The following is a 12658-nucleotide window of genomic DNA, read 5'->3' as shown; positions in this document are numbered from 1 at the left end:
TAAATAGATTTATTTATTTATTTTTTTTTATTATTTTTTTATAGTTGTTGTATCTGAGAATCTCTGGAATAAACCACTAGACACATTTTTTCCTCCCTCTCAGCTTTTTCTCTATTATTGTTTCAGCATGTACATTTTTATTTTTCACTCATTTGCCAGACGCTCTTAAGCAATTTAAAAGTGCAGCAGAATCCAATCTCAGCTTCCAGTCGAACAGTTAAGTGTCTTGCTCAAGGACCCAGCAGTGGCTCTCTGTCAGTCCGGCGATCTCAAACTCACAACCTCAGTGTCACTTAAATGCTGAGAAACCACTTTTAAAGTGGCATTTAAAGACTAGCAAATGTATGTTATTATAACAATTCATACTTAATGTGCTGCAAACAGCATGACCACTGACCCAAAAAGATCCTGATCTCTACTAAGACATAACTGTATGTCAGAAGAAGAGCGAGCAGAATGATGCCTATTTGCATGACTGTCGCTCGGTTCGATAGTTGGCTGAAAGCCAGACTCCATCAGACAAACAAGGTTATTGGAAGGACTTATGTCTCAGACGCTTTGCAGTTGCTTTGGGAAAATTATTGATCATCTGTTGATTCATGACTTCCCATTTTTTGGCTTTCTTTATAATGCGATATCTATCTTGGCTGTATTTATACTGACCTTATTATTATTAATGGACAGTACAATCATTCATATTATATGACATGACATTTTACTGTCTATATATATATATATAATTATAATATAATTATTAAATGTTCATAACTGTAAACTGTACATGTAATGCTGTTGTACATGCATAAATATATATATGCATATGTATATATGCATATATATGCATATATACATAAATATATATATATATATATATATATATATATATATATATATATGTAGTATAGTATGAAGCTGAAGCATTAGGAGTTCCTTTCACTGGAACTAAGGGGCCGAGCCCAACCCCTGAAAAACAACACCTGAACTAAGTGATTTAAAGGGGTGTCCCAAAACTTATGGCAATATAGTATGTGTGTGTGTATATATATATATATATATATATATATAAATATATATAAGGATATGGCAGGTAGCATTTGCATAAAAAAAAATATGTGTACATGCTACCTGCCATAGCCTTTTTTATTGATGTACATATATTTACATATTATCTATCTGCACTTGTTCTTTTGCACAATTTCCACAGTTTCTACTATTTGCACTTCTGTTACATGCTAAACAGCTTTTCATTGCTTTGTACCTGTACTATACAATGACAATAAAGTCTATCTATCTATCTATCTATCTATCTATCTATCTATCTATCTATCTATCTATCTATCTATCTATCTATCTATCTATCTATCTATCTATCTATCTGTGTAGTCATTCTTAATCAAAAATCTGTATACTGTATAAATGTATAAACTATTTAAAACGTATCAAGATTCTACAGATTTTTACTACTTAGAAATGCATGTTTTGGTAAATATTTTAAAAGAAATTAAAAATAGAAAGCAAATGATACCATGCCGATACACTTTGGCATGCGTTCAAAGGCTAGGTGATTTTTTTGGCCGTTTTTTTTGTTGACAGATTGGGGGTGTGGGCGGTCTGTTCTATTTTTAGCCCAAGCTTGGTGGCATGACTTCCTGTGAGGAGCCTTGACATGGAATGCTTGGCTTGGGTCAGTTCTTTGTCAATAGCCATACAGTTTACATACGCTTCGTATTGGTCATATTGGTCATATTTTTGGGCGACTGGAACGGATTATCTGCATTTACATTGTTGCTGATGGGAAAATTTGTTTTGCAATACAGATTTTCACCTTATGAACCCGCCTCCAGAACCAATTAAGTTCTTATGCCGAGGTTCCACTGTCTTTAAACGTAGAAAACTATACACAACATTGTTTTTCTTAAATCTGATACAGCACATGCTCCTTTTTGCAATGTTGCATGACTTGTTGATGAGAGGTGAGACAAGACTGGTTTAAGCTGAAATGGCTACTCAAATAAACACTCTGTGCAGCCGTGGTGAGCAGAAAAGTATCACTTGGAAGGAAAAATAACAAAAAGAAATATCTGAGATACTTATTTGGCTGAAGCTGTAGATGTGTGTGTGTGTGTAATAGTTTGCGTCACATCATTCTTATTATGCCATCGATAAGACCATCAGCTCGAATAGATTCATTGTCAAGTACACAGACACACACAATCACACAAACACACACACACAATCACACACACACACACACTGTTCAGAGGCACTTCTGCATGCAAGCCATGTACAATTTTTACGATGACTACTTTATTGCATCAACATAGCAAGTTATGGGGTGTAACTAAAATATTGGCACCCACCACCAGAGAGGCTTCCAGCATGGATCGCTCCTATCGCTTCAAATCAAATCCTTTTTTTTTTGGTCTCCTACTTTACTTTTGACATTTTCTTTGCCCTTTCTGGAGCTACTATCTTTCTATGTTGACTTTCTGAGCCAGTTGTATCGTCGTGTGCCACAATAATTCATCACGCTGATATTTATGATACACTATCGTATTTGGATATTTGTTTTTATTATGAAAAAACAAAAAAAGTTTTTTTTTTCATGGGTTGCAGTATAAAAGCTCCAGGCGAAAGGGGAAAATAGAATGGTATTTTTGCACCTGTCATGCAGCATTTCTAGCCATAGCTCCCCGGTTTGATATTAGTGATACACCAGCAGCACCGAGTTAATTAAATGCATAGGTGCTTTATTGACAAGCAAAGGATGTGGCGCATTGGAGGCTTTGAAAAGATAATTAACTTTTAGTGTAACTATTTAACTATTTATGCTCATGGATTTTTTTAAACATGACTTGTAATCTCAAATAGCACCGTACTACGTGTTTACATCCTATTTTTTCCTTAATACCGATAGTGTTAAATAGAAGAAAATGTCTGGCTATAATGAAGTGCAGGCTCTCTGACAGGCTTTGAAGGAAATTTGCAGGAACGTGTATCACTGTGGAAATAATTTCCTCCTAGATTAATGGCCATGTTGATGTGAAAAGTACTTAATTAATGCTACATTATTATTACACTCAAGTGGCTTTATGCGAAAAAAAAATAGTGTTAGTCACACTTGCTCTAAGGGGAAAAAAATATATGAACTCAGACGAAACTGTGGAACGCTGTTGTTCATTTTCATACAAATGAAGTCGTAAGAAAAGGGATGGGATGATAACTGCGGCCCTAATTTTCTTAATCTTAATGACAGTGAATTTTCATATGAATTGAGTTTTTTATGAATTTGCAACGGATCAGGTCTGGCCTGGAGTGGAAGAGAGCATCGCTCTCATTAACAGGAATTTATCGGTTTTATTTTCCTCCTGAAATGTGACACAGTAGCAGAATAAAAGTCTATACACTTCAGACTATTTTTTTCATGGAGGTGGACAAGTGTGATCAGTGCATCAGACTCTGTGCTGTAGTTTTCATCAGCTTGCTCTGAAGTCTAAGGTGAATTCTGGAGTATTTTCTAGTTAAATTCTTTGAGGAGAAAAAAAAAATGAAAGAAAGGAGAATACTGTGCAATTATACATGGGACTGTCAGTTAGCTAAATGTAAATAAAGTATAAGAGGATATCTAAGTGCTGAGAGAATCATTCCATCTATCTATACAGCCATCCATCCATCCATCCATCCATCCATCCATCCATCTATCTATCTATCTATCTATCTATCTATCTATCTATCTATCTATCTATCTATCTATCTATCCATCCATCCATTTTCACACAGATCCATTCGCCCATCCGTCTATCCATCCACACAGCCATCCATCCACCCACCCACCAACCCACCCATCCATCCGTCCGTCCATCCTCACACACAGCCATCCAACCATCCACCAACCCATTCACACAGCCATCCATCCATCCTCACACACAGCCATCCAACCATCCACCAACCCATTCACACAGCCATCCAACCATCCACCAACCCATTCACACAGCCATCCATCCATCCTTACACAGAGCCATCCATCCATCCATTCCCGCACACACATCCATCTATTCATCTATTCATCTATCCATCTATTCATCCATCCATCCATCCATCCATCCACACACACACACAGCTATTTATCCACCCACCCATTCACCCACCCATTCACCCACCCATAAACCCATCCATCCATCCATCTACTGAAAACTTATATTATGCAGGGTCCTGCAACCTGGAGTATATTGTAAGGAACTAACAGATAACCAGTCCATCACAAGGCCCAATCTCTCTCTTTCTCTCTCTCTCTCTCTCTCTCTCTCTCTCTCACACACACACACACAGAGTTTTTTACACACTACAGACAATTTGAAGATGCCAATCAGCCTACCACAGGCATCTTTGGACTAGAGCGAGGAAAATGGAGCACCTGGGGGAAACCTACAAAGACCAAGCAGAACATGGTGAATTAAAATGCCAAGCTCAGAGGTGTGAGGCAAACAATCTAAAAACTAGCCAACAGAACACCCAGACACAGATACGCAAAAGTGGTTGCAATTTGTAATCTCGATGAAAGCAAAGGTTTGGTGCTTGTTGTGTGATTCTGCAGACCAGAACTAAAACTCAACCGCTTTTCCTTTAGTTGTTTAAATTGTGCATTTTATTAATAAGATTTCTGAACTTGCTCCAGGGTCTAATCCTGAGCTCAGGTTACTATTTCTTCCCATGTCCATGTGTGGTATTTTTTGGGTTCTCCGAAAAATACACCAAAAGGATAGACCAGTATAGAGTGATTACAGAAGATGAATGAATATTTGCAAAGACTTTAATAGAACAGGCTGTCAGTCGGAATTTAGGGCAGGAGTCATTAAATGTTACTCCTAGAAACGTTCTGGTGAATATTTCGCGCCTGTAAACCAAAACTTCAGGAGGTTGATGGTGTTAGGCTCTATCAGTTTGAATCATATTGCATTTTTGACATTTTCGTTGCCCTTTCTGGAACTACTGTCTTGCCATTTTCACATTCCCTGCCTTCAATTCTGCAGCAGACTCTGCCTCATGGCTGTGAAGTTATGTTCACCAACATGTTACTGTGGATGCACTGATGCCGATATTTGTTTCAGTGTAAAAGCGTGCTTATTTACTCATTCTCATGAGAAAGAAAAATCCTTTAAACTCGTGTCCATAATGGCTCTAATAATCAAATGACATGAAACGGTGATCTAAAGGAAAATCATGATTTTTGTTAGCAATCGAAGCAAGATATCAGGAGGAGGATCTACAGCATCTTCAGTATAGAGACCAGTGTTCTAGCAAGGTCTTGAACAGACGAGAAAATACACTAGATTTCCAAAAGTGTTGGGACACCCCTCCAAATCATTGAATTCAGGTGTTGTTTTTTAGGGCTTGGATATTTAGTTCCAGTGAAAGGAATTCTTAATGCTTCAGCATACCAAGACATTTTGGACAATTTCATGCTCCTTACTTTGTGGCAACAGTTTGGGGATGACCCCTTCCTGTTCCAACATGACTGCACACCAGTGCATAAAGAAAGCAAGGCCTTCTCGTCCATCATCAGTGCCTGACCTCATAAACGCGCTTCTAGAAGAATGGTCAAAAATTCTCATAAACACACTCCTAAACCTTGTGGAAAGCCTTCCCAGAAGAGTTGAAGCTGTTACAGCTGCAAAGGGCGGGACAACTTCATGCTAAATTCACATGCATGTAAAGATGGACGTCCCAGTTTTGGCCTGGCTCTCAGTCTCCACTTTAATTCATCCCAAAGGTGTTCTATCAGGTTGAGGTCAGGACAGTCAAGTTCCTCCACACCAAACTCACTCTTCTGTGTCTTTATGGACCTTGCTTTGTGCACTGGTGTACAGTCATGTTGGAACAGGAAGGGGCCATTCCCAAACTGTTCCCACAAAGTTGTGAGCATGAAATTGTCCAAAAGGTCTTGGTATGCTGAAGCATTAAGAGTTCCTTTCACTGAAACTAAGGGGCCAAGCCCAACCCCTGAATTCAATAATTTGGATGGGTGTCCCAAATCCTTTGGCAATATAGTGTACAGTATATTGTGTATAGTGTACAGTATATAGTGACAGATCTTTTGGGACTCTACTACCAGCGAGGTATTCAAACACAATGAAGACAAAAAAACATACCGCATTGAACTGTGGAAGTATTTTTCTGCAGCGCATCAAAACCCAACATAGCTAGCTGATTCAGTTCCTTTAAAAATTTTCTCTATAATGACCGAACCTTGTATGTACTCTAGGCGCTTGAAAGTGTGTGGTTTTTTCTAAAAACACAATTTCATTTCCTCTATGGACACTTATCTAATCAAAGGTGATGCAGTTCCAGAGCTGCTAAAATCATTAACTATCTGTTCAACCTTTGCAATCAAGTCAGTGCTTCTGCAGTGTGACGGCTAAAACCGAGAAGCTCAGGAGGAGCTGCTTTATCTCTCAGGCCATCATACCTGAAGCCTTAATGCAGTCCCATTTATAAATCCCTTCACTGACACTGTTACTATGTGTAACGTTACTGCACTGCAATATTTCTTTTTTTCCAGATTATTTCTTATTTCTAGTCATCATTATTTTTATATTTTTTTAAATTGTATAGTATAAGGCCAGGTTTTAATTTCATGTTCAACTTCTGATTGGTCAATACTAACAAATCAGTGCCTCCTTATATATTTATATATATATATTTAGTTGTATTTATTAAAAAATACCACACGCCATACTTATATTTGGTCTACAAAATAAAACAGTATTTATGCATCCATATTTGCAGTATAATAAAATAAACAGAAATAACATGCATGTGGAGAAGCAGTAAACAGAGTGGTGAAAAGAAGAGCTCACTGTTTAATAAAGTTTGTTGGCGTAAGTATCGGTGCAGATGCCGAGAGCTTTAGGCCACGTCTGTTTGGTTCAGGTGGGTGTTGAAAGCCAGCGTGATGTACACCAGCCTAGAGGCTGAGAAAGAAACTCTTGCAGAAGGACCCTTGGGCAGCCATTGGCCAGAAGTAGATACGGTACAACTTTTTGCATGTTCTGAGTGCATATATGTGTATATTCACATGTGTAGGTTGGTTAACATGCTGGCCCTGAGCATACAGCTACTTCATATGGTGTGTTGGTGGGTTTAGGCACTTGTTCTTTCTTTGCCTGCTCCGCCTTTGGGTAAGTACGGGGTAAGACATGCAGGGCTTTTTGAAGATACAAGAGGAGAAATAATGGCCTGCATCAGAGCAGATGATTTCTGATAGTGTTTTGATCTACTCTCTTAGAAAAGGTCTTATTTTTAATCAGTAGCATCTTAAAAATAAATTAAATGAATATATGATATTCATTGCTCCTGATACTAATACCGAGGCGAATAACTTGTAGTACTTGTAGAATTTTCCATTTTCTTCTTGCTTGCCAATGGAAATTTTTTAATTTTCTTAGATTTAAAGTTGCACTATTGAAAAATAGTAAACGCAGAACTCCATACATGTACAAGAAATAAAGTTAGATAAACAATTTCCTACTTCATGTACATCCCGAGTGACAGATGTCTCGTCCAATCAGCAGTAAGAATTCCATTCACAAACTACACCTACCTTTTTGCTTTGTCTGTATTGTCCTTGTGTTTTCAGATTTGTTATTTTGTTTTCTGATTTATTTTGTTTTCTGATTTATTTTGTTTTCAGGCTTATTCGGTTCACGGATTTGTTATTTTGTTTTCTGATTTATTTTGTTTTCTGATTTATTTTTGTTTTAAGATTTGTTATTTTGTTTTCGGATTTTTTTATTTTGTTTTCAGTTTTGTTATTTTGTTTCCTGTTTTCTTATTTTGTTTTAAGATTTATTTTGGTTTGCACTTCTCTGCCATTGAAAACACCCAACCAACCAACCAAACAACCAAACAAACAAACAGATTCTATACACTTGTATGTTTAGCATGTTTAGTTTTTTTTTTAATTGCACCAAAATTCCTTCTAGTCAAAAAACAACACACTGAATAAAAGCTGTTTATTTTCACTTACCTAGTCATTGGAGACATTTATAAGCTGGCTAGCAGTTGCTTCCAGCGACATGTTTCTAAAGATGTTTACAAAGATGTTTTTTAGATGTTACTTGTTTTGGAAGAAGCTGCTCTAGTTCCTTCTCGTTATTTTCAACAAGCACAGTGCATTCTGCAGTTTCCTCTGCTTTAATTACTGTCATTAATCACAAATTATGTCCGGGTCTCAGTCGTTACTAGTCGTCTGTTTATTAGCACAAGAACATACGTTAGTCTGATGTCATAGATGTCACACACGGTGTCAGATGATGGTGCTGAGCAAAAAGAATGAACACTAAATAAATAAACGGTCCCGAAAGAGTTCCCTAATCATCCTTATTTATTTGTTTTACATAAACGCAGCGCTTTGTGCCTCCATCAAACCCTTTCATTAAACTTTTGACAATTAATAAGTGTATAATGAAGCCCCTTGTGAGCTTGTAGAAAACTTTAGCTGAAAATGAAGTAAGCTTTTAAGTAATTGAGTCTCGACAGAGATAATATGCGGATGAGTTTTGAGTTAGTGGGTGAAAAATAAATGATTCCAGGATTGTGTAGGCCACTAATGGCAGCTTCGTTTACAGAACTGACAGCCAGTGCAATAATGAGACTGGAGGAGAAGATAATCCTGGTGTTAGCCTGAGCAAACTCGCTGCCAATACGGACATCATCAAGTAAAAGCTGTTTACTTTATGTCTATGATTTACCTCAGGATTTCAACAGCAACTAAACTTTTCCAAAAAAAGTTGAAATTGTTCATTAGTCGCTGCTGAGAAAAACCGAAGCAGCTCTTTTGCTAATTGGGAAAGTGTTGACTGATGTTTGTTGATGTTGTCTGCTGATGATTGTTAAAGTGCTTAATAGTCAATTTTACTTTATTTTTTGTGTCAATACATTTAGTCAGCCATGTGTGTCCTGGGTAAATGAGCCTATATTGATTAACCAGAGGAGAAAAGGAGATTTAGATAAAATTGATTAAAGACGGGATATCATGGTTCGATGAAAGATTAGCTAACGATATTATGGTGTCATTTTTACCATTAGCTAATAAAATCATACCCTATTTTGAGATACATTATACATTGGTATGTATATTTGAAAATTATGGCAATATGTTATCTGAAAATAAAAAAGTCATATTAGTCGATCTTTATTCCTATTCTGAATCTGAATATCACCTGCATGTAGTTTAGAACAACGTGGTTGCCAGATATTTCTTGTGTATATGAGGAAGTGTCATAATATTTTTTATTAGCATCCAGGCTGTCTTTAACCAGAGCTTTAAGTAAAAAAAAAACAAAGAAACAAAAGAAAGTAACAAAAAAAAAAAATGGCGAATTAGACAGGGTTTCTTTTTTTTTATGTCAAATGTAATTATGATTCAACAAAAAACAACAGACAAAGTGGAATTCGATACCAGAGGTGTTTAAATTGATGTCTCTGCTGCAGGAATATTTGACCTTGCTGTGACCTTCATCCAGTTTGGATCAATTTCAAAATCGAATCAGTTCATTAAACCAGTTAGATAGAGATACAGAGCAAACAATCAATCATGGATGGGTGAAAAGATGGACAGATAGGTGGATGCAGGGATGGATGAATGTAGGAATGGATAAACAGATGGATGGATGAATGGATGGCTGGATGAATGGATGGATATACAAATTGATAAATGGATGGATGGATAGATGGATGAACATATAGATGGAAAAACAAATGCATGAATGGCTAAACAGATGGATGATGGCTGTACGAATAGATAAACAGATGGATAAACAGATGGATGGAAGGATGGATGGATGAATGGATGAACATATGGATGGATGGATAGATGGATGGGCAAGTGGATGGACAGATGGATGGATGGATGGATGGATGGATGGACGAATGGATGGATGGATGGACAGATGACATACATGAAATAATATCCACCACCTAGTGATGTATGTATAATGAAAAATAAAGCACTGAGCTACATATCTCACAGGAATCTACAATATTTTCTAATCACATTCATATGTTTAATTTTGTTCCCCTTTAGGCATTTCATAGGTTCTGGAGTACACTATATACAGCCCAAAACATCAATTTCAGCATGACATATTGTGGATACAATCTAAATTATTCAGTACCCACATTATACTGGTCAGGGTTGCACTGGATCCAGAGCTAATCCCAGTAACTCTTGGGAACAAGGTGGGAGAATTCACAAAGGATGTGATGTCAGTGTATCAAGATCTGAATTCTGATGAGTTCAGTCCTTATGACATGTGTAGAGAAACTCTGTCTAAAGGTTGCCAGATCTGTGTTTTATGTGTGTATAGGTCTTGGAATGTTACAGCTGTTGTAGTTACATTTATGTTAAAAGGAAAATGTCTGTACATGTACATTAAAGTAGCAAATTTAAAAAATCTAATTTCAATGGTTAAATATGAAGTAAAACATTTTATTGAGTAGAATAGAATTTACATTAAATGGATAGGGATAGATGGAGAGAGATGATTCGCGGTGGCGACCCCTGAAGGGTAAAGCCGAAAGAAGAAGAAGAAGAAGAAGAAGAAGAAGAAGAAGAATAGCATTTACATTAAAGATAGAATTTACCTGAAAGAGAAAAATATTTGAATAGAGATCAGTGGGTGAAACAATTTGATTGTATATTCTGAGAGAATCAGTTTGTGGTAGTGGATGTTATGCAGAATATTCCGGAAAAATCCAAGCTTTAGTCTTATGTGCTGGTTGATGATCTGAATGGCCTGTGGGAAGAAGCATCTCCTAATCCTCAGTAAGAGGAACTGCTTCCCTGCCAGCGATTTGGCTAGCTGAGGTCTTCGCTCTCTTCCTGGCCTTGGTCCAGGAATCAGTTATAGATCAACTGCAGGTCAGAGAGCTCCAGGAACCAGGCTGTGATGCCTCCTGTCAGGATGTTCTTGATGGTACAGGTCTGAAATAAAACAGTTTAAAGACTCTAAAGGATCTTAGGTGGTAAATACGCTCTCCGATCTAACTCCTCTCACCTCACCTCACTGCTGACCACAACACATCCTGCATGATGGTACCCGAAAATGCACCAGAAAATACCCGAAAATTGGTACCAGAAGAGTAGAGAGTAGGTTGTTCCCATCTTTTATTTCCAGAGTTTGTTTTTATTGTAATTTTCAGGTAAACAGCCCAATAACCCTAATAAAATTCAATAAAATTTATAAATAAAATTTATTAATACAATTTTTAATGAAAGTTCTTGTGTTATTTTATTTAAATATTTTTTTTTATTTTTACCAATTCATTATATTTAAAGATGCTTTACAGAATTTCGTAAGCTTCAAAACGTTTGCGCATACTGTATTTTATAATCCAAAAAAATACCTTTCAGATGTTGGATATTATGAGGATTGAAATCCTGACGTTTGGCAGATCCATTATATCGCAAGCAACATGAAGGTTGTATACAGAGTTGAAGGTTACGGCCTTGTCCCTGGCTCCATGGCAGCGATTCCGAGGATGAGGATTTGAAGTCATGGCAAGTGCCTTAAACGCTCCCTGGTAGCAGCGTAATGAGAAACGATTGAACAAAAAGTGTTTGGAAGAGCAAAGCAGTTACCAAGGTCTTGCCTGCAGGTGACATGCATCCGCCGTGTGATGTGACACCAATTGAAGTGTTGATTTTTCAGCAGGCATCAGCAGTAAAAAAAAAAACAGGGGAAATAAGAAAACAGCTATGATCTATGGGGCAGAATTTCTGTCTGGCTCACCCATAAACTCCACAAATAGAAAAAAATTGAATCAGTTGTTCAGAAAATAAAGGATGGTGCTCGAGTATTGGTAGAAATAATCTGTATAGTGGGTAGAATTTGGGTTTGATATTCACGTTACTTCTGTGGTAATGCACTGTACACAAAGCTCCACCTCCCAAAACACAGTAACTAGCTATATTTCTATTCCTGTAAAGGAAATTTGTCTGCTTGAAGTATATGGAGTACTCATCATCAGATTCTAGAATAAACTTGGCTATAAATGTGAAAAATGGACATACCTAATAAGTGGCTGATTTTTTGATGCCTACGGAGGATGGTTCATAAAACCTGGAAAGACAGAGACAGAGAAAGAGAGAGAGAGACAGAGAGAGAGACAGAGAGAGTTTGGAAGTTTACAGCTTATTTGATGGCACAAAGATCAATCTTTTGGAACTGTGGCCATTGATTATGTTTTATTTTCTTATTAACTTCAAGTCAGAGAAAAAAAAAAGTGATGGTGGAAAGTGAAGGAAAAACTTTTTAAGTTTATGGATGAAAAAAAAATTAACGATGTGTCTTTCTATAATAAAGAAACAATGCAGTGATCGATGGTAATTTCGAGCTAGGCTGCAACTGGAAAATGATCCACTTTATGATCCACTTTTCCTACAACAGCATGATTCTCAAGTGATATATTCCTTCCTTATGCTGCGAGCTCTATGTTTTAAGGAAAAAAGTATAATACAAAATTTATCATATAACTGAGAAGAAAAAGAATTCCAAAGGATATATGGATATGATTTCATCCTGAATCACAGGAACGCTGGCTGTGAGGCAGGAACGCATCCTGAATGGGCCTCTAGTCCGTTGTTGGGCAGCATGAA

General features: G+C 37.0%; 1 long non-coding RNA gene across 1 annotated transcript; it reads right to left on the bottom strand.

Moving 5' to 3' along the window:
- Positions 1–10587: 10587 nt before the first annotated feature.
- LOC131358902 (uncharacterized) lies at positions 10588–12224 on the bottom strand. The gene is made up of 3 exons (XR_009205708.1): positions 12074–12224; positions 11407–11652; positions 10588–10984 (listed from the first exon to the last, which is right to left on the bottom strand). It is a non-coding gene; the product is annotated as an uncharacterized LOC131358902 (long non-coding RNA).
- Between the last annotated feature and the right edge of the window lie 434 nt (positions 12225–12658).

Source organism: Hemibagrus wyckioides, linkage group LG09 (genome assembly GCF_019097595.1).
Source record: "Hemibagrus wyckioides isolate EC202008001 linkage group LG09, SWU_Hwy_1.0, whole genome shotgun sequence".
NCBI classification, from domain to species: domain Eukaryota; kingdom Metazoa; phylum Chordata; class Actinopteri; order Siluriformes; family Bagridae; genus Hemibagrus; species Hemibagrus wyckioides.
Note: the sequence above shows the minus strand (reverse complement) of the source record. Positions and strands in the feature narration are given on the sequence as shown.